We start from the raw sequence: 23,151 nt of genomic DNA on the forward strand, positions 1-23,151 counted from the left end.
AAATACGAAATTCTTAGAAAAATATTACTTAGTGTTTCCGTAATGGCTACGGAACCCTATTTTAGGCGTGTCCGAGATGCTCTTGGCCGATTTTCTCAAGTAAGTAAACAGATGAAGAATCATAGCCAGATGAAGAGGCAGTGGGCAGAAATGGGAGGATTTATAATGTACAAATCAATTGTAACAACATCTACCAAATAAACTAAATAAAGTACAAGACTTTTCAGTGAAACGAGAACTTTCAACTTATTGAAATATTTTTTTAAATCACAAAAGTAGGAATTCTCGGTCCGTTCTGTAGAACTATACATATGTTGAAAAAATCAGGACATACGAGGTTAAAGCTCGAACTTGCGATGCGGTGTGCATGGTCTTGAGTCTCGAGACTTACACAGGATAAACTGACAACATGTTAAGCTAACGTGATGGTCGCTGAAAGTTTATAAACAACTGTTACTATACAGGCATTTGTAGTAGACTTATAGGTACTCAGAATGGACGAGTTGGAGTTAAGAAGAAGAAGGAAAGAACTTGGCTTTTTAATCAAAATATTATATTCTGCCTACTATATGGCTCGGCTGAGGCACAGAATAAGTAATAGTACAGGTAGTTGAGGTTGCAATGGGAGACAACTAGGCTAGTTAAATTAGTCGTGTAAGCATCCAAGTGATGAGCATACAAAGTAACTCAATAGCTGAAATAGGTGTGGATGATGGGTAGCGATAGGAGGGCGAATGTGGAAGCATTGGAATAAAAGTTCTATACGACTTTAGCAGTGTAGAAATTAAGCACTAAGCAGTGATAGTGGTGCATCAGCCGTCATATTCAACGTAAGTATATGAAAAATAAAACATGTCGATCAATGTTCGTAATTAAGATTGGTTTTTGGAGTCTTTTTGTATTTTTTATTTCAACTCCAAATTTTGTTACTCTTACGGTCATCCCGTAAAATCTATACCGAATCATATTTTGTCCAGTGGTAGTGTAGGGGTATGGCACGCAGCACGGAATGCTGAGGACCTGGGTTCAATTCCCAGAGCTGGTCTCTTTTTCTGGTTTTTCTGTGCATCTATGTTTCAGTTTGTATTTTCGAGATCAATTTTCCATTATACATACATAGACAATTTGTTTGTCTTATATAATAATAATAGTAAAACTCTCTGAAATCAAACAGAAAAGTACAAGGTACACAACGCGGGTTGTGTTCATCAAAAGCTTTAATCTATGTCAATGTGGTTACAATGTATCTTAGTAACTTTGGTATACCAAAAATTTCTAATCCATAAAACTTTCGGTGTACCATCAACCGATGTTTACCTTTCATAAATAATGGCAAAAACCCTTACAATGTCCAGTAAAATCAATAGCTCTCGATAGCAAAAATTGGAGACTTTTTCCAACAATCATGTTAACTCCCAATATTGATATTACCTAACTCACTGACAAACCATAATGAACTGTCTATCAGTGGTATACGATTCGATTTCGGCCGTTAGGCATCTCTTGATTAACGACATTCGCAAACAATGGTAGTGCCCTATCATGGTGAAGTTCGGCGAGAAATAACAGTCCAAACTAACTTCATGTATTTTTGTTACAACCGCAAACTTTAAGGGTTAGTTAGTAAAGGTCCTTATTAACATTCTTTCATATATCGAATTAAAAAAAATTAGGACTTTTTGTTACAAAATGAATTAGCATGCAAAACACTCTTTGTTTTTATTCGAAATATCGCATTTGTTGACTTGACAACTGTCACAGATTCGCTTCTCTCTCTCGTGTCAAATTATACTGTACAATTCAAGTAAATAAAATCACGTCCCAGACATCCTATACATCTGCTAAAGAAATTGTGACTACCTAAATTGATTACGAAAAGTTTCCACCCTGGTACGTGATTTAATTTCCTCAACTGTACGCAATGCATAGCTGTTCGGAAAAAGTTTGGAGTATTAGGTACCTAATTAAAATCTAATAGTTAATGCGAAATTTAAAATATATTGCAATACCGTTCAACTAAAACCAATGTCTGGTTTCTAGTTGTGTTTGTGTAATAGCATGTATCATAATAATAATTATAAAGATACTACCTATTATCAAGGACCTTAAATTATATATTATATTATGGTTCTTGCTATTATTTTAATACCAAAACTATTTTGAGCACGTAGATATTGAGAGTAAGAGGTGACTTAAATGAAAGCTCCCTCGGTTTAAAAAAAAGCAACAACCATGACGATGAAGGATCCTTGACAATGACAATATAAATATATATTGCCGAGTTTGTAGAGTTCCGTAATATAATAGTCAGTGTCGCCTGTGTAGCCTTTCATGTTTATGAAGTTGAAATCATGTGGTAAATATTTGGGCATTTTCAGTTTAAAAAACGCTTTTCTTTACAATTAGGTAATTTTGGGTTTTTCTTATTCAGAATCAGGAGCTCGATTGATTTTGGACGAAGAAAAAATGTCTCCAATTTTCCTATTAATTTTTATGTGTCCATTAAGAGTAACGACTCATACATATAAACTGTATGAAATAAAAAGTCACAAATGACAAAAAAATTAAGGACACTTTTTTTGCGTTCAAATCATTAGTGCTAGTGATTCTGAGTTAAAAGAACCCAAAGTTACCTAAATCTGAAAAAATGCGTCATTTGAAGTGAAAATGCCCATTGCAAAATTCACTGTTTTGCTTATTGTACACGTTCGATTGATGTGGTAGTTTTTGTTTAAAAGTGCGAGGTTAAAATATTGTTATTGAAGGAACAGAGTGATAGACGTAAACAATGTCCGGTGTGTTCTGTGCAGCATACCGCAAACATTGTTTATCTACACCCATATAGTAAATACTCCAGTATGTGTTCAAAATCCCATAGATAATGACCAGCACTACGACATTGGATTCTATTATGAATACTGCTGTATCGTAATGGTCATTACGATGCAGAAATCTGTATCGTAATGAGATTTCATACATCAATACAGCACCGGGGCGCGCCGCGCAGCGCGCACGAGCAGCAGCAGGTCGTCGCGCGCGCAGCGAGTACAGCTCGTGGGGCAGACATACCTAGTTCTCGTTAGTGCAGGTCATTCACAATGGTTCGTCACACATGATAGAGGATTTAATATACGGATGTAGGTAAAATATTGTATGCAACTGTACGTAATTAGGCCTTAAAACACTCGTGTGACTTTTTAAGGACCCCTATTACGATACAGTTGCATAAATAACTATTCCGTGTTTGCATAATGCTCTTTTATATTAATATAATTTCATCATGAAATTGCCCAGTCCGGTTCCTAATTTACAATTGTTTAAAATTTAAACCAATCTCAATTATTAAGAAGTTTCTTTTCCAGTTAAAACCATTAAAACATAGCCTCAATTAAAAGGGGTGGATAACGATTTCCTTCCGAGGACCATACGAGCCGCGGGCCTTTAGAAATTGCTCTTTTCCTTAAATCGTAGGGGCAATCTCCGACCGGCACGAATCGAGATTTATCTTTCATGGTCCATTAAACAGTGAGAAAGTTATTTGACATTATCAGATGTTATAGAATCTTTTCGATATTATATATAAGTAACGTATTATGTCATAAAACAGGTGACAATTAATGACGTGGTTCATTAAAAATTTACAAATATTATAACTTGATCTCGACTATGCCAGGATGATAAATTGGATTTATTTCTCATGCTAGTGAACTTCGTATTTTTGTTGGAAGTAGGCGACATAAAGGCCATATTACGTACCCTATAATTAACCAGTGGTTACTACGGCACAGAATTGTATAATAGTACTAACTACGGTTCAACTGGCCTTACTGTGTGTTACCACGCACAGGCGACTCTGTACTTATGTCGTCAACTGTTGTTGCATGCTACCCTCTCTTATTTAGATTTAAGAAATTATTGTTTTCTCAGTAAGTGATTTGTGTAAATCTTATGAGAAATAAATATCTTAAACCATATACCATAAAATGTCTTTTTACGTTCTATTGACTACGTTGTCTAAGACAAAGGCAACCAGGCGCTAACAGCCTCGAACATAAAAGTTTGTAAAATATGTATAGGTATTTTTCTTTTTTATAATTCATGTTTTATATCCCTTAGTTAATAAAAGTAGTAGAAATACCAATGCATACAAGTAAATACTGGACATTTATTTTTACTGTTGCTGTTTCATTTTACTCACATGTTTTACAATCTTCTATTTGATATTGACCAACTCCATTCTATACTAGATGATACATTATTATTATTTAGCGCCAAAAACTTTGGCACCCTCTAGATACAAAATGACCTATTACTGCATACATTTGAGGGCCAGATTTTTTTCTGCTCAGTATACTCGTATTAAATATGGCCACCATATAATATATGGTTTAGTTTTTCAGGATTTTTCAGCATCAATACTACTTGTTCAGAAACGCGTATTTGTGTTAAGCTTGTGCTCATTTAACATTCACTGTTTTATAATATTTTAGCACATTTTCCCTTGTCAGATAAAAAAAAATGCTACCTATAAAAACTTTGTAACTTTTATGAATAAGGTGAAATTATGTCGTTTATGAAATTTCTGGAATTCCCAAATATCTTTTAAAACATCTTATTAGTTTACGTTAACTTTTGCCGTGTCCAAGCAGAAAGCTCCTAGCGTGCGAAATGTTTGCCTAAGAAAGTTTTGAAAGAAAAATGATAAAGCGATATTTCTATCTATGATTTATTCTGGAAACTTGGCAACACTAAGTAGTTTCCGATAACCGCTGATGCTAGCTCTCGGTAAGTGTGCTACGAGCATTGAATGGCCCTTTTGCGTAGCTTGCAATACTAGTTCTGACTTTGAGTTGGACTGGGTAAACTGGAAAATAAATCAAATAAATAATAATTCTTCTTTTTTTGTTTGTTGGTTGCATAACGTATACTAACATCTAGTCTGTAAGGTATCGCTACTGTTTCTGTTACACGATATGGATCTCGCATCTGAATTAAACGATTTTTACTTTTTTATTTTATTTTTATTTATAATTGACACAACGATGAAAACTGTAGATATTAAACTAGAATATCCTAAAATCAAAACTAGTTGCGTGAAACTATTTTTTTCTGTATGTACTTATAATTATAATTACAATGAAAAAAGAATTAATACAGAAAAAAATGTACCTATTCGAACAACATGAAAATTTAACACATATTTCGATGACATTGCGATATATAAAAATCGCAGAACTGAATCTTACACGATTTAATGGTTTAAAATTGTTGTGTTGTGTTTTTTTACGATTACCTTTAGGTACCTAATTGTTGAACTGATTTTGCTAAAATTTAACAGAGATTTATGCCCGTTTATGAACATCAAATCTCAAGATCATGTTATAATTACACACAGGATTAAGATCGACAAAAAGAATTACTGATAATCATTTCGAGACATTTAAACCCACACTGGAGCGGCCGTGATCACTAATCACGAATAAACTCCAATCAATGCAATAATGATTGAGACGTTAAGGTCATTTTCAGCAATCAGTTTAATTTACGGGTATACAAAATTGAATGAAAATCACGAAAGTTTGAAAAATACAAGACCAAATTAAGAAACACCCCCCTTTTTCATTTAAAGGCTTAAAGCAATTAATATTCCTACTGTGTCCGTAATTTCATGTAGAAATTATGATCATAAACAGACTCTTGCAGACTGAATAAGCTTTATCTAGTATCTCCGTCGCCGAGAATATTTATTACGGGTCAAGTGTTGACAACCCGATAGCAATTGCGTTTGAACTTACACAATGAGATCCCCAATTTGATTTATACTCCTGTTTACTAAGCCCTCGTTTACATAGACTTGTCCAATTTAACTTATTTGTTGTTTACAATTTCAGCTGCGAAGATAAACGACCAATAGCTTTTTGTAATTGAATTGATAGTGGTTTGTTCTAAATCTGTAACAGGGTACCTGAATATCAAAACAGATGTTCCTTGAGTCATAGGTAAACAAAATATATAGGATTTAAAGTCGTGTGACAACACCGAAAATTTTTTCCTTCTTTGCACCTCTACGACCTCCAAGGAAAAAAATCGTCAACTATGTTGAGTCTCCATCTAGCTCCAATGGTTTAGGATGTGTGACATAGCTAAATTACATAAAACTACTCCCATACAGAGCCAGTGGTAGGATTGACTTTGAATTTGGTAGGTACGAGATACGATATAGATGGAATGAAAAGTCCAATCACCAAAAGTACCAAAAAGCCAAGTAGTACAGCAATGTATTTTTGCAGTATAAGACTATCCCAAGGTTTTTCTTTATATTTAGATGGGTTACTTGATCAGTACAAGTCGGCATCTATAACAGATTCTGTACTAAAAATCTTTACCTTTAAATAAGCCACAGTCCCGGTTTAGGTGTTCAATTCGAGAGCACCACAATTTAGGTCACCAAAATAAAACCACGATATTGCAGGGTAGGATACAATTGTATCCCTAAATTGGATTAGTCGGACGCAAGCCAGATAAGATTGTTATCAATGGTTGTCAGCATATTGAAGAGATGGTGATTGATTGAGGTACCTCCAGGGTTTTAATTCCGAGGGTGGCACAATAAGAGCACCCTAAAGCTAAACTTAGGCTAGCTAAGCAAACAACCCTTTGTTGAACCACCATCAGGTTGCCCAACCTCTACCCGGTAATCTGTTAAAGCAAACTACGGGGTACAACTTGGGTCAGACTTCGACAGTAGGTATGGAACTGTTGGAAAACCATATATTTACACTTAAATTGTTTGATCATATCACATCTGCACCGCTCTGGTTTTTTTATATATGGCTTAATATATTTATGTTATTAAGTAAAGAGTCCTTGTATTGTACTGTATCGCCCAATAACAGTGCTATGAATTATTTGTTGTTTAAAAAACGTCAATATTTTAAATATTATATTTTTACCCAATCCCTGGTAAAAACAAAAAACATACAACATATTTTTTTAACCGAAAAGCCTATCATTCGTTTCGGCATCAATTAGTTTCGAATGAACAGAGTGAAACGTATTTATGAAAAGCAAGACTGAAAAGAAACGAAAATAATTTTGCTTATGAATAATGTACAATACGTTTTTGCGTCCTTTTTCTAAAGCAGCTTATTGTCAGTCACGATTATTATAAAGTCTCTAAAAAGTAATATTTACCTGTATTTTGAATTTAAGCCTGTGTGTAAATAATACCTACAATATCAAAAGAACGGCTACTTAGGATTTTCGTTACCAGACATGTATATTTCAGCGTTGCTTCACAAACTTACATAAAACAAAAAAAAAGAACTAAAACTAAAACAAATTATTAAGCTAGACCCCTTAGGCAAGGTTTTAGGAATATAAATTACTCGTACCTTCTAGGAATTAAAGTTTATTAATGATTTCACAAAAACCGTAGCAATGGAATAAAGCACAAGTGATTTACGAATGAGCGTAATTTAAATTATAAATTAGTAAAATTAGCTTATAGTTATTACAGTGCTCAAAATAATTTTAATCAAAATTATGTAATTAACATTGAAAAACCAGCGTTTCTACGATTTTTAATACTTTGTTAAGTCTAGAGTAAAATTTATGATCAGTATTTTCTATAATATGCAATGCACAATACAAGTGCATAATGCAAACTCCAGATAAAGTAGCTCATTCACTCAGTACATTTTGTCATATATACACGAGGATACACGAGCCATGAGAGATTAATCTTACTATAGATGAAAAAAAAGCCTCGTTTATTCTTGAAGTCAGTTGAAACTATATTTGTCGCAAATAAAGTCACTATCGTCAACTTGATTTATAATTTTTCAAACTTTGACATGTTGCTACATGGTTGGTTATGTCTGCAAGTAAATGACCGCAAAGTTTCCATATCCCCTGTGTATGTCCACTGACATTAAACGCAGACAGTGGACAAATGTAGAGATATTTTACTGAAAGACGTTGCATTTATTCAACCAGGATTAGGGTGTCGCGTTGTTTATTTTCTGTACCCAGTAGTTAAAACGACTGCAGTTCGAGATACTCGTAGTTTTGCTTTGAACCAACAATAAATGAACCGGGATTTGGTTTGTCGTTTCTTTTATTCTGTGAATTGGAACATTTATTTAAGTGACTAAGATGTAATAAAGTTAGATTACTTCTCTTCGTACATAAATATGAGAAGCAAACCGTAAGTTTTTAATGATGAACAAAGAAGTTAACGTGAATAAGTCACCCGGGATGCATCCACGACTGTCTAGTAAAAGTACCTCGACGTTTCGACCACGTAGCAGCAGCTTTGGTCATGAGTAGTATATAAACCTTCCCTCACGAAAAATAGCATAAAAAGTGAACTTCGAAGATAAGCTAAGCTCAATTTTGTAGTCTAAAGCAAGAAAAGCCGTATTAGAAATGCAATGCTTAATAAATCGTTCGCTTTCAAACCAATAGTGCCAACAAAGTACCTAAGTCGGAAACATTCTCGCTGTGAATAGACGATTGTAGACGCAAATTAGTAGACTGTTGACTCGCAATCAGGTCTAGACTGAGCAACTGTACAACAAAATTATTCACAATTGTTGTACTGGTGATACGAGACTGAACCACCTAATTTAAGACTCGCATTGTATGGTATAATATAGATTCAGTTAAGATTTCTATGGGACGGGCTCAGTAAGATGAAAAATGTACTCTCTAGCATCCGATACTTACTTATATGTGCAATAGCCTTTGCCCAAGGTTTCGCTCGCGTAAACGATTAGATCTGTCAGATAAATTAAAATAAGTTAGTTTTACAAAAGTTCCCCAAAATCACACCGTGGTCTTCATTTACGTTGTAGGTATTGACGAACACCGTGCATTTAAGACCTTTAGACATGTCGGTTAGAAATTTGGGATTACACAAGGATCCTTTGGAATCATCATCATCATCGTCATCCATGTACTCGTAGGTATAGATGTTAAAAAGAATAGTGTAAAATAATTCTATTACGAGTTTAGTTTTTTGAAGTAAAGATACCTGTTTATAAGTAGGTAACAAGTTTCGATAAAATGTTGAAAATTATTATGATAAATGCGGTGCAAGTAAAATATTTTACCTAATGCGCCAAGATTTATGCCCGTACTTATACTGTGTTATTATAAATTAACCTCCTATTTTAACTCCGCAACATATTTTGTGCAATAAACTTTAATGCAGACATACTGAATACGACATAATTTATGCAGTACCTACAGCTATGTTTAACCATAAGAATTTTTTAACTAATAATAATTATTATTCGTAAAAAAATGAACTTATTTAACGCAGGTACAATACTTTATTTATGTACTTTAACTTTTGATTACACGTCAGTTAAATAACAATTATTTTATTGTTAGTTCTATAATTATTTTAGTAAGCTCCCAAATTAAATAGAAATGTAATTGGTTACTTTGTTTGATTTTCCTTTCTCTTTTTTAAAGGTCTCCTCAAGTGGCAGGAAAACCATGACAGTTATTACTGGCAACGGCGCCGTAAACCTTTATTTTCTCATTTCACCCAAACCATGCTGTTTCTTTTAGGGTCTATTAAAACATTATGCTTCGAACCGGTCTCATCCAATTTATTTTTTAAAGAAAATATAATATTATTCGCTATGAAAAAACGATTTTAGGGCGCGAAGCGTTCTGTATAATAGTGCTTTAAAAGTAAATTATCGGTGGCTTAATCTCGTTTGCTTGCATTGAGTGTTCTTTAAAGCGTTGTGCTCGGAAAATGGCATTGTAACTTTGCGAGGTAGTTTTAAGTGAGTGGTTTTGGTTTTGTAAGAAATTATGTCTTTTAAGGTTAATCTTAAATACCTAATAAAAAGAACAAGTACCTACTACCTACACAAGGTTCATAAAATATACTGAGCGATACAAAATTTGGCCCACTACATACAAAATTACCTATTTCTGCATAGGGGAAACTAAATAAGTCTAAATTTAAATGTTCCGGCATTATTTTAATATCATGTGCTATGTCATTTGAACCGTCGGCGGGAAGTATCGAAGTAAAGTTAGTAACGAAAGGCAAACGCTGAATGAGCCGTGTCATGTATCATGAAACTAAAATCCTACATTTGAGGGCCAGATTTTTGCCGCTCAGTATATTATATTCTATGTGGACTAGTAGTTCAATCTATGGTATTTCTAGCAGAGGATCATGGTTTTAACTCGCATTTGCACTACTGAATTTTGTTTTTTTTTTAAATTTGCGAAATTTTACATTTGCGATTTACCAAGAGCTATTCAGTTAAGGAAAATATCGTGAGAAATCTGCGTACAAATAGGAAACAATGCGATGGCACGTGTGAAAATGCCAACCCGTATTGGAGCTAGTGAGAACTACAGCCCAACCCCTATTATTTCGAGAGGGGCTTGTGATCAAAAGGACGTATATTTGTTATCCCCGTATTTGAAACCACACTAAAGCGGGGCTGGACCGGCCTCTTAAACATGTAGTAAATATCTTAAATTATCTAAGATTAAATATTACCTTTTTTTTTATTACCTTCTTGCATACAAATACTACCAGAGCAACGAAAGCATGTACTCTTCTGTCCTATTATTTCTAGAAATTGAGGAAAATTTCTAAATAAAGTCTGATAATGACAAATTCAATTAAGTTATATCAACTGCAAGTAAATAGTTATTTGTGCAACAAGAGAGCAAAGTTGTTTTTTGTTGCGAGTGTTGATTTTGAATCCCGAGTAAGCTTTTTAGAATATATAATTTCTGAATTTCATTCCTTGCGTGCTGAAACGACAATTGGGCCAATCAAAAGTAATCGTCTGCTGCATGTGAAATTAAATTGACCAATGAGAATTCGTCATTCATGACCTTTATTAAACGCATAATGTGCACAAAATGCTTTATTTTTTAGGATAAAAAACCGCCACAGCATCGCAGCAGGTCGGACATGACGAGGATGGCGTTTTGATTTTTTTAATAATGTGGTTGCGTACTGGCCACTAAGAATGGACTCATTTAAAAAAATAATTATGTCACAAAAGAAAAACTAAAATCGGCTGGAGCAACGCAGTCATTAGATTCTAATTGTTTGTTTTGTGATAGATATTTGTTATTTCCTCGCAGTGATTGTGAAAAGCACACAATGATTGCATGTGATTGTGTTTAGTCTCGGCCAAAAGTGCAATAAATGAACTCGTATTATCGAAGGCCTCCCGTTCAGGTCGGCCTTCAAGCTAATTCGTTCATCTATTGCTTACTTTCGTGCCTCTACAACAATGTACTATATATTGTCACGTTGTTTTTAAGCGAGATACTAAAATATTTTCAAAAAGTTGTAGATCGTAAAAATGTTACTGACCACCCATTAAAGTCAGAGAGCCCTGCAATTCTGCAAGCATATAAAAACAAATCTATATCTTTAAGATTCACCAACATAGCTCAGACTAGAATTTATCGTCGAATAAAAAGTTTTGAAATAAATCAGACTTTCTTATTAGGTAAAAAAATCCCACAGTGTTGTGAGTTGTCCGGACTCGCATCTCTAAGTAAGCTTTTTGGTGACTATTTATAAACATCTTAAGGATATATGAAATATATTATGTGAAATAGTTTATGAGTTATGAGGGGGTCAAAACAGGCTCCAAATGGTTCGGGTAAAATTACACACGGTGCTGCTCGCCAGTTCTATTAGCTCGAACTTGGCTTGACAGGCTACCGCGTGTCTAGATATACACTTGTAATTTGCAAAGCAGTTCAAATGCGTACGTGAAGCCCGTAATCTGGAGTATCTGTGTTCTGTTATTTTGTATTAATATAACCATTTTTAGACAAGGCATATTGTAACGTTTTTTTTTTAGTGTTTTCGATTAACCAACGAAACTACATGGCCGTATTTATTATGAGTAGTATAGGTTTCATTTAGTTGTGTAATGCGTGGGTTTCTATTATTTATTCACTCACCTCTCACTACCTTTTGGTTGTTTCCCCAGCAAGGCTAGTATATATAAACGCACCTCCTGACCCACTATAACAATGAATAGTCCAGTAATTGATTTATTATAGTTTTGGCAGAACGCCACGTCGCCTCCACAGGGAGTGTTATGCGGTAGCACGTACATAGGTACCAACATCTGGCGAGAACCTCTGCAGGACTGCAATTTGTTATATTATTTAGAGTGCTTAACCAACCGGAGACGTCCTGCATACTTATTTTTATTAAATAAAACCGAGGGCGAGCCAGCGAATGTAATATTCAAAACTGTCAATATTAAAGTTACCGGGAAATATTCCGGCTGAGGGATGATACCAGAAGATGGGCAGCAGTGTCTTCTTGCCTATCTTTACATCCTATACTCGTACTGCGCTCGCCAACCCGCTTGCCAAGCGTGGCGAGTCGAGTAGGTATTAGCAACCCCTCCTATGGGGGAGGCCTTGTCCAACAGGGGACGTCCTTCGGCTGATTATGATGATGATGAACTTGAATGTCACCCGCATAGTCACACATACTCACACACACTCACACAAGCAAATGTCCTGGATATAATTTTTTAAAGGGCATAGATACCTCAGAGCTTATTTCGAAATCTTTGGTTTAAATTAACCAACTGTACAGTAAATACTTACCTTAGAAAATCTCTATGTATATACCTGTGTTTTCTGTACTGCTTACTGTGTTAGTGTGCAATAAAGAGTTATTGTATTGTATTGTATTTTACTCAAACCTATCTAGGTAAGAGTAGGTACATAAGAATATATTTAAACACCTTAATACAGGTGGCTGTGATCGTGCCAAGATATTTGGCTAGCGCACTCTTGTCTTATCATTTTCTGTATAAATTTTAAGCAGAATTTTAGAAAATTTACTGCTTGCACGTAGTTTCGGAATAAACTGCAAATTTGTTTGTATATATGTTCAGAAAATATAAAAATATTTGTGATACTTTCATTTGTTTGAAAAATAAAATACATTAGAGTTTATTTAGCTTGAAGATAGAAGCCAATCTTTCTCATTTTGTTTAGAATTCTTAAGAATATAGAATAGGATGGAAACGAAAATATTTGGTGTAAGTATGTTTATAAATATAATAATAATTAAATAAGAAAAAGTAAGATAAGCCTACATATTTTATATTCTTCCGCAGGGGTAAATAATTCCCCATAGTTAACTACAAAACGTAAGTTTCATGAGGCAGCATGTTTATAACCAGTCCAGTTTCGCCAATTTACCAATGTTTCTGTTTCAGGTAACTAAAAGATTTGAATGCAGCCTGCACAATAAAAACAAATAGTAGGTAAGAATGCAGTTAATCTGGTGAAATAGTGGTCAATCATGGGTCAGTTCTAAGTAAAAAAAAACATACCAACATGAAAGTTCACCTAATACTATTTATTAGTGCATTTTTACAAGCTTTTCTTTAGTTTTCCCTGTTTGTTTATTTATTTATTTAGTTGTTTGTTTTTATCAAATCTTGGAAGCTAAATTTGGCCCACTTCCAGTGGTCCGATTGCCTTGAAATTTGGCATACTTATGTAAATCTAATGACAATACAATTATCTGGTAGTGACATCCTGGTAGTCCGGCCAGGATCGTCTCTGCAGAACGGAACTCGTTAACGGTTAATGGCATTGACTTGAAATTTAGTACGGAAATGTAGTTTGGATGCCAATGCAAGTACAGTCAGAAAATGCTTGTATTAAAAATGTATTTTTTAAGAAAAACTTATTTGTTTGTTTAATTTATTTCTTTTCTTATTTTCTTTATTTGTATTCTCCATCATTCCAAGTGTCAGTTACCTTATCTGTTTCATGATCCATTGATGAAATTTATTTTATTTATTTAATTTATTCTGTTGAATCTGTAGCAAAATAGCAATCTTGTTTTTTTGTAGTTAGTTTAAAAAAAAGTTTAGTCTATGCCGAACAATACTGCTGTTTTATTAGGCTATATTTATATTTTAGGCCGGGCACCGCTTTTAATTCGAGTTTTAGTTGAAAATAAGTGATAATAGTTAGTGGTAGTAGTGGTAGTGTCTGTATGTTTTGTTTCAATAGACGGAGACGCCATCACATTTATCTGTCAAATAAAAATAATCAATGGTTGGTGAAACAGTCCCTCAGTTTAGTGAAAAGAAGAGTTATAAATTAATGAAAGCACAAAGCGGGTCATTGCTCTTTTTTAGTCTTGAAGAACTAGGAAGCAAATAAAACTCTACGTGCGTCCGCTTTAAGAGACTCGCAAAGGATACCTAGAGTAGAGCCCTAGGCTAGATGTCGCGGAGCTGGAAGTAGAAATAAAAGGATGCGGTACATAATAGTATAGAGTTTTTTTTAAGTTTATTTTTAGTCGATTTTAGTCAATTATAAATGGGTATCTACAGTCATTTTGCTGTCTTGTCGCTTTCACTTCGTGTTTCAACTTATGTATATATTTTTTAGAAGGCATACAGAAACAAGGTAAGTACTTAAGTGTAAAGCTATTTTTAACGAAACTAAAAGACTTTTCTTACTCATTAGCCATTACGTATAAACATACAAAACAAAATATGACAGTTGTAAGAGACTTTGAACCTCATCTTTGCCAATGTACACCATGCGCTAACGAACCAGTTTTTAGTTGTCAAAAAGTATTTTTCAAACAAAACTACAAATTATTAATAAATTTTTTAAACTCAAGATGTCAAGTATTAACTTAAATTAGATTATGCAATAATAAGTCATTCACTGTTTGAGTGAAAATACTTACAGTACCATGCAATATTTTGCAAAGCTTAGCTAGTCTGAGCAGTGTTCATTGATATTTATGATTCAATTTTTTTAACTTGAACAGTTGAAAGACTTTTTTCATTACTCATTAGTTACGTATGTGAAGTAATTAAGTTACTTTAAAATTGTTTATGGTTTTACCTACCAGCAATATTAAGTCTAGTCTAAGTGTTATTATTTTATTTTGTCCGTATAGTATATGAGTCTTTGTACTTTAATTTAATTTAATTTTGCCGAATTGCGAATGTTTTGACATCAATGTTGGATTTTAGCGCATTCTTTATTTTCAACACAACTTCACTAGTTGCGTTATTTAGTTATTCCTTTCAAGTAATAGATAATAAACGTGCTTATTTTAGGTCAGTTACATAAAGCTAGTAAATATTGCTAAGAAATACATTAAACTCAAACTCACAAAATTTATTGACATAAAAAAAACACATTACATCACAACAATGACACAGTAAGAACATAAATAGAAGAAGAGAGAAAAATTAAATTACTTAAGCCCTCGTTGGTTCACTTCTCAATAATAACTGTTATATGTAATAGTCGACACAACGTGCCCTTTGTTATCTTTCTTGATGTTACTATTTGATAAAGGTTTCCCAATTGATAACAATGGAGTAATATCAAACCAATTTACACGAGAATAGTGGATGGTTTAAAACCGATTTGATTTTGGAATTCTGGGCAGCCTGCGCTTGGCAGTAACTTGGATGAAAATGGATCTGGCATCATGAATTCTGACAGTGACATGCTTGTGCCTAGAGGTTTATCCGAGATACACCAAAGCAATATTCTGAAGATATTTTATTTCAGAGTAGCATTGTAACACTAAAAACTTACGTATTACTTCAAGGTCGTAACAAGCTGTAGGTACACTTAAACTAGTTCGCTGATGTCATTCGGCACTCGAAACAAAAGATTGGTTTTCTTTCTCATTTGAATCTTCAGAAAAATGGAGAAAACCGTTGAGTCTCGAGCGACATTAGCATTCTGAGTCCGCATTGCCTAACGTTTGAACGTTTGAGATGCCGTGGTGGCTTAGTGGTTTGACCTATTTATTGCCTCTGAAGCAGAGGATCGTGGGTTCAAACCCCAGCTCGCACCTCTGAGTTTTTCAAAATTCATGTGCGAAATTACATTTGAAATTTACCGCAAACTTTATGGTAGCGAAGCATTTCAATGGTGCTTGTGGAGTTCCCAATCCGCACTGGCCCCGCGTGGGAACTACGGTCCAAGCCCTCTCATTCTAAGAGGAGGCCTGTGCCCAACAGTGGGACGTATATAGGCTGGGATGATGATGATTGCCTAACGTTTCTGACGCTCGTGATCGCAATCAAATGACTGATTTCGAATACAGAAACTGTCATTTGATTGCGATCGCGAATGTCAGAAACGTTAGGCAATACGGCCTCGATCTAGTTGTACTGTAAGTACCTAATACACGAACCACATTATCATAAATTATACCAGTATTTCAACTAGTTTTATCAAATAACAATGCAGATTCCTTTCTCTATGACTTACTTTCTTTTATAAAAAAAAAGACAAATCACGAATAAATCTCATCAAACTTGTCATCCAAAAACTAATTCTACTTCGCAGCTCAGTGGCAATATAAGTCTGCTATTGGTACGCGAGAACACTGCCTTTGAAGCAGAAAGTACCGACTGTAAAGGAAAACTGAAAGAAAAGCTGAAAACACCGCCAAAAGGCGTGCTACTTCACAAGTTGCTTGTAAATTTCTGAGACCCTGATTACTTGAGTTTACGCCATAAAGTTTTAGATTTTTATCGAAAACGTGACTTCCTTTGATACCTTTTTTTTCAAGATTATAATATTCTTTTACGCGAATTTCATGAAAGGTTGTAAAGACTTATTAAGGTAATAAATCGCCACCATTAAAAGTTTTACGTAAGCAATCACAGCGCTTTTGTGTTCTATATTTCCTTGTATACTCTTATATTATGGCCCTTGCTGTAATGATTAGGTACTATTTGACATTCTAGCGTAGCAACTTTGGCAAATACAATTTAGAAACTTACGTCGTTTGAAGTTGTTCACAGATTCAAGTTATGATCCCTGAATTATGTCTCGGTTCTGAACTCCATCGGAAATTTCAACCAAATGCAGATTTTATAGTATTTAGATTTCGTTTAAACTCTAAGAGCGTACCCAATATAATAAAAAGCTAACTAATAATCTTATCGAAACATGCCTACGATAAAGTTACCACTGTTCATGTGCAAACACAAGTGAAACAATGATGATGTGAAAATAATGAATTTCGCACGGAAACCCTAGTCAAATTGAGTTCTGAAATATGAATTCATGAATTTGCCTCAGTGCTAATGCAATCACATACGGAAGAACGGTGGTACGAGTATTAAAATAACAAAAGGAGCTCATGAAACATTGTAAACGCCTGAAAATATGATGCTTGCTGTATGGAGAAAATGACTGTTAACTTTTCTTAAGCAATGAAATTACTGTTAAGAATTTAGGTATGCATATTATTATGCGTATACATAAACGCCTATAAAGCTTTTGTAAAATTTAACGGACGTTAGTATTTATTTTGACATTTACCTTTGCCAGGCACATAATAATAATAATATAATTTACTATGTTTGTATTTCAGGATTTTTTAAAGTAAGGATTTTTTATGCGCGGTAAGAATAAAGTGTAATATTGATTTATTGGTGATGAGTTGCTAATACTTTCCCACAGATTATTTCACCAACATAAAGGGCTAGAATGAAATGCCGGTATCCCGGTATATGAAGATGAGGTTTTTAAACGACCTCATATATCGCCGAAGCAAACACACCATACCCTTATGTAAATTGCGTATTTTCCATATTATTATCTACGCTATACCGACAATAGACCCGTGACCTGAGCCGCCATTCGCGATGACTGATACCACAACGAGTGTGAAGTTGCAAATGGTATTCAAAATGATTGATGGTCGCGTACAATACAGCATAAAGACCCATTTAGATTTTAGACGACGCTAAAACTCGCATGCGAGTTGTGTTACATTGCGGACTATTGAGGGACAGTGAATTCAGTTGATCAAACAAATACCGCAATGTAGTAAAACTCGCATGCAAGCCCCGCACCGTCTAAATGGGGCTTTAGGGTTTTTTACAGGCGAAATATCGCTAGATGGCTTTAGTTTCGTTAAGTCCGTTTGACGTTAAAGTCTTTGTTGCAATTGGCTCATTTAGTTATTTAACCAATCGCTAACGTGACACAAAAGTCAAACCCCCTTATTCATAAAACTTAACAAGCCTATGTTAACTAACAAATGCTTTGTCCCTTTCTAACAAATACAAATGTCGAAGTGACAGATAAGGACAAACGAATTTTAGCGGCATTTTAACTAAAATAGGTTTGATTGTCGTTTATGTATAAGGGGAAAGTCTGTCAAACAGACCCCATGATACTAACTAGCTTAGAGAATTCTATCTAAAGAAATCGTTGTTTAAATACATACTAAATACTGAATAGGTACATAAAAGGCACAAATAAAAATAAACTTTTTTTTATCGCCAAAATCGCATTTAAAATGCGACTTTTGCAATAAAAAAACTTCAGATTTTTTGATTTCTGTCGCTTTTGTATTTAAGTAAAGCGAAATATGGCTGCTAAGTAGCACGGTTTTAAAGACATATCCGTTTATTTATATAATGTTATTGTACTTTAAAATCTACTGATCCTTTACTTTAAAAAATTATCTCCAATCTTGATCTCAGATAAATAATTCTAATTCCATCCGTCTGTTTACGGTGTTCGTCAATGCGACAATCCAAGTATAGAACACCGTAATTGGCTCCTATCACTGAGGCTGCAAAGTAAATTTTATATGGATATACTCAGGCAACCTCATTTATTATTTCTGTAGGCTTGAGATGTTTTCGCAGAGCCAGACTACGAACAAAACCATGCAGAAATGTTTTCCTGGAATGAAATTAAGGCTGGTTTAATTAATGAAACGAGAATTCTGAATTTCTCGGATAGTGGAATTTGTCAGTGGTATTTCATTTAGCTTTATTTTACTGTAATTTTCATTATTTCGAAATTAATGACTGTATTAATTTAACAAATCACTAGTAATGTCGCATTTCCAAACCAATATAATTTTGTTTTTACTTATTCAATGAGTTTTTGTTATATAAATATAGTTTTTAATACAAGTTTTTTTGATGATTATACTTTTTGGTACTATAAGTACCTAGAATACCTACATAGATACTTATATTGTCGTCCAAACTACAAATGTACAACAAATTTAAAGTCAACCCGATCACTAGAAGTGGATCGAAATTAACTTGCAGAATTTGAAGAAAACAAACAAACGTATACGAGTTGTTACATGGATAACCCTGTCTAACAGAACACTCCTTTACAATATTATTACAATTAATAATTTCCTAATAACTAATGTAAGGTAACATATACTAATCTAACTATTGTTTGCATATCGAATATCAGTGTTGAATTGATATTAGTGCCTGGAGACTGATTAAAACTTAAACTGCTGCTGAAAACTCCATTAGTCAGCTTCGTACTTACTAGAGCTAGCAAACTTAGGAGATGAGACGAAAGTTTAGTAAAGTTACTTTATTTTGTCAAAAATTAAGCATCAGCTGGATAAGTTGGTGGAATTAGTTAAATTAATGCTAGCTAATTATGTATTAAAAAAAAACATTGAAATTAAATCTTTGTATGCTTATTATAGACCAAAATTATAGTTTAATATACTGTAAGACCTACTTATACTTAATTCAGTCCACTGCTGAACAAGCCTTTAGTCACCCCCATAGAACGCCATAATGAACAGCATCTCGAATCGCCATTTGCATCCACCGTTTGCCCACAACTCTCATGATATCGTCAGTCCATCTAGTAGGAGGCTGCGAGCACTTCGTCTTCCGGTTCGTTTGTCGCCATTCGAGAACTTTCCTCTCCCAACGGTTATCTGTTCTTCGATCAATGTAGCCCACACATTGCTATTTAAAACAAAAAATACGCACCAGAAAAGAATTATGTCAATTCAGATAAATTGGCTCAACTTAGGATTTACGGGCATCGCAAAGCATCCTATGTAATACTTAAAGTGGCACCGAGTTCTCGCCTCAAACTCCACAGTTTGTTACCCATTTTACTACTGTTTTATGAGAACCGTCCCAATGATACTTCATTCCCAGTTTCTCTTATTAACACATTTCGCGAATTCCTCCTGATCGTAAAACAAAACTATGCTCTCAAAAATTGTTTTAGGCCGGCCGTGGGCGTCAGGGGGATTGCTTCGAGATTCGAAAATTGAAGTTCGTATTGTACCGTCCCTCTCACTCTCGTATAGGTAGTATTAGCGTCAGCGGGACGGCAAGACACGATGTTCTAATTTTGCACTTCGTAGAGGGCCTGATTTCCTATCGGGCTGTAACGTGACGTCCCTTACGCTCAGTTTGCAAACGAGTCGACATTTGACGGGGGTTTGATCAATTTTATCAATTTTTATTACGCTTGCATACGTTTTTGTGCTCTCAATGTTATTGACACATTTTCCACAACGTAACCTTGTTTAAAATTGCAAAAGTTTTTGCAACGATATTTTTCACTTAAATTTTTAACGAGAAAAGCCTTTTGTTATTTATAACATAAATAAAAACAAGCCCTACCTTGCATGTACCTAGTATGTTTGCAGGTCAATATATGGAAGCTTTTATGCGTAGGTATATTGGTGGAAATGACTTATTCCCTATTTTTGCAACGGCATTCGTTTCAAACTCGGCAAAAATGTCACGTTGTTTTCCACAAAAAAAATCAAGTTAATGACGTCAACAACAAAAATCGAGCCCGTGCTGTAATCCTTACATTAGAAATAGACATAAGTGGGGCTATAAAGGTTCGGAGACTTTGTTCAAGTAATGAGAATCCTTGTTGCCGGTCTTAGATACGTGGACTTTAGACCATTGTGTTAAGATTGCATTCACAGTAAGTAATTGGTCCTCTAGGGTACTTCATTGTATTGTAAACATATAGTTATCTTGTTTGAAGTTAAACAAAATGATATCTATAAAATTATAACAGTTGAATGTATACTGAGTAATCACTGCGTTTACTAAGCCGAAGAATAAAATAATTAAAAGACAGCTGCATTACAAATTTATTTAGGCAAAGTGCATAATTTCCACCGAAAGTAGCCGTAGTTATGGAGATCAGCTAATAGTTGTCAAAAAAAATTAACAAAAAAGTGAAACCGACTCCAAAAAAATAATAAAATAACGAAAAATGGAACCGACTACAAAACCATTGAAAATATTTTTCTAGGTACCTACTAGCTCGAAGTCGGTGCCTCAGCACGAGCCAGCAGGAATGGAACAATAGTCGTCTACCTCACCTACATACTATGGGTTTCAACCCATCCTCATAACAGATTTTCGTTGTCTACCTTCTGGCTTCAGCATCAGATCAGTTCGAAAGAATCATTAACTTAAAGCTCCTTCTTAGTTGCTTATCTAGGTATATTAATCATGATCGTTTATATACGGGCGAGCATTACTTAGCTTTGACGAGTTCCATTGGTCATCTACGGTCTCCTTCATCAGGTCCAGTTTACCAAATGATACTTTCTGAATGTAAATGCTTATTTTAATGCTAAAAATGACAAAATCGCCATAGGTGTACCTATAAAATTTGAGGTTTGCCCTCGATTTCCCTAGGATCCCATCATCAAATCTTGACTTGGTGACAATGGGACCACCTCAGAAGAGTACCCTTTTGAATAAAAAAAGAATTTTGAAAATCGGTTCACAATTAACTAAGTAATCGGTGAACATACATAAAAGATAAAATACAAACATAGAACCTAGAACCATTGGAACATAGAACCTCCTCCTTTTTTGAAGTCGGTTAAAAATGGAAAACAAATTGTCCCAATTAAGCCCACGAAGACAGGCTAGTGTAGCCAGCCACCATAAAACAAAAACGTCGTCAACATACAAATCCTGAAACCAGATTTTCTGCCGCAAAATTAAAGTCTGACGTCGAGATTTATTATAACATTAGTAATGGGATCCCGTGCTCATTTCCAGTAGCCCGTATTGTTAAAAGCAATTAAGCTGAGAATGGGTACCATTGAAAACGGGGACTTCCATACTAATTGTTTCGAATGCTTCAGATGATGTCAGAGATCCGTCCACGCTACAACGATTTTTGTGATTTAATATTCGCGAGTTAAAAAAAGAGACTGTTTTTTAAATAACAGCCACGTAAAAAATCTCTAAATAAAAAAATGTTATTCAATTCCTCGAAGTTATGACTTTCGTATGAAACAACCCACATGATTCACAAGCTTCACATTCATAAAAAATTGTAATAGCGATAAAAAAATATATATATAACATTATTTTCCATTTATATTTTTTTTTCTGAAATACACTACGAAGTTTGGTTACTAAAATGATAATTGAACTTTTGTAATTTTGTCAAGAGCTTAGCCGCGACTGGGAGTTTTGAAGTCGTGCCGAAGAACAAGGTGCTAATTGGTTCAACTGAACCGCTCTCAGGTTCAAGTTTTAGGGCAGAAAAAGAAAATGTCACGCTCCAATTTCAAGAGCAGCTGCGAAATAAATGAGGAAGTTTTTAAAGTAGGTTACGAATGAACTAAAAATGCTGCGCTAAAATAAAGATAATAATGACAATGGAACGAAACTTAGTGTTCTGATTGTTCCAAAAGACACCTTGAGTATGATTTGATATCTTTTCAGAATAGAGCTTAGTTTTCTACTGATGTTTGATCTTTGATTATTGCTTAAACGGCTTTATTTGGTACACAAATGTTGAAAAGTAGCAAAATGTGGAAATGTACGTAATTATCCTACCATCGATTTATAAGACTCTTATAGGAATCTAATAAACGTCTTGACTTTGACCACTGTTCTTAAAACAGCATATTACAAGACGATACTACAAGACCTTTTGATCCTATAACTTAGTCTCGTGAACTTTTAAAGGATAACTTTCGAAGACTTTTACTAGAGTATGGCCTTATAAACGTATTTTATAAGACTTTTTAGCATCGATGTCCTATATACGAATTTAATAAAACCTTTTACTCCTATTAAGGTCTTATATTTCCAATGTAGGATACGTAATCTTATAAATGTTATAAAAATAGCTGCAATAGGTCTAGCATACATAGGATCCTATAAAAGCATGTAATAGAAATGTTTACTCCTATTAAGGTCTTAATTCTTCCTTCTATAAGACATGAGATCCTATAAATGTTATAGAAATAGTCGCTGTAGGTCAAAAATTGTATAGGAGTGGTGGTCTTGGTCGTGACTTCTAAGA

At 34.3% G+C, this 23,151-nt stretch overlaps 1 protein-coding gene across 5 annotated transcripts in view; it reads left to right on the top strand.

The window, feature by feature from the left end:
- The window catches only part of LOC141440687 (uncharacterized), a 334,806-nt gene that overhangs the window by 185,982 nt on the left and 125,673 nt on the right, over nt 1-23,151 (top strand). The window lies entirely within an intron of this gene.

This window comes from Choristoneura fumiferana, chromosome 23 (genome assembly GCF_025370935.1).
Source record: "Choristoneura fumiferana chromosome 23, NRCan_CFum_1, whole genome shotgun sequence".
Taxonomy (NCBI): Eukaryota; Metazoa; Arthropoda; class Insecta; order Lepidoptera; family Tortricidae; genus Choristoneura; species Choristoneura fumiferana.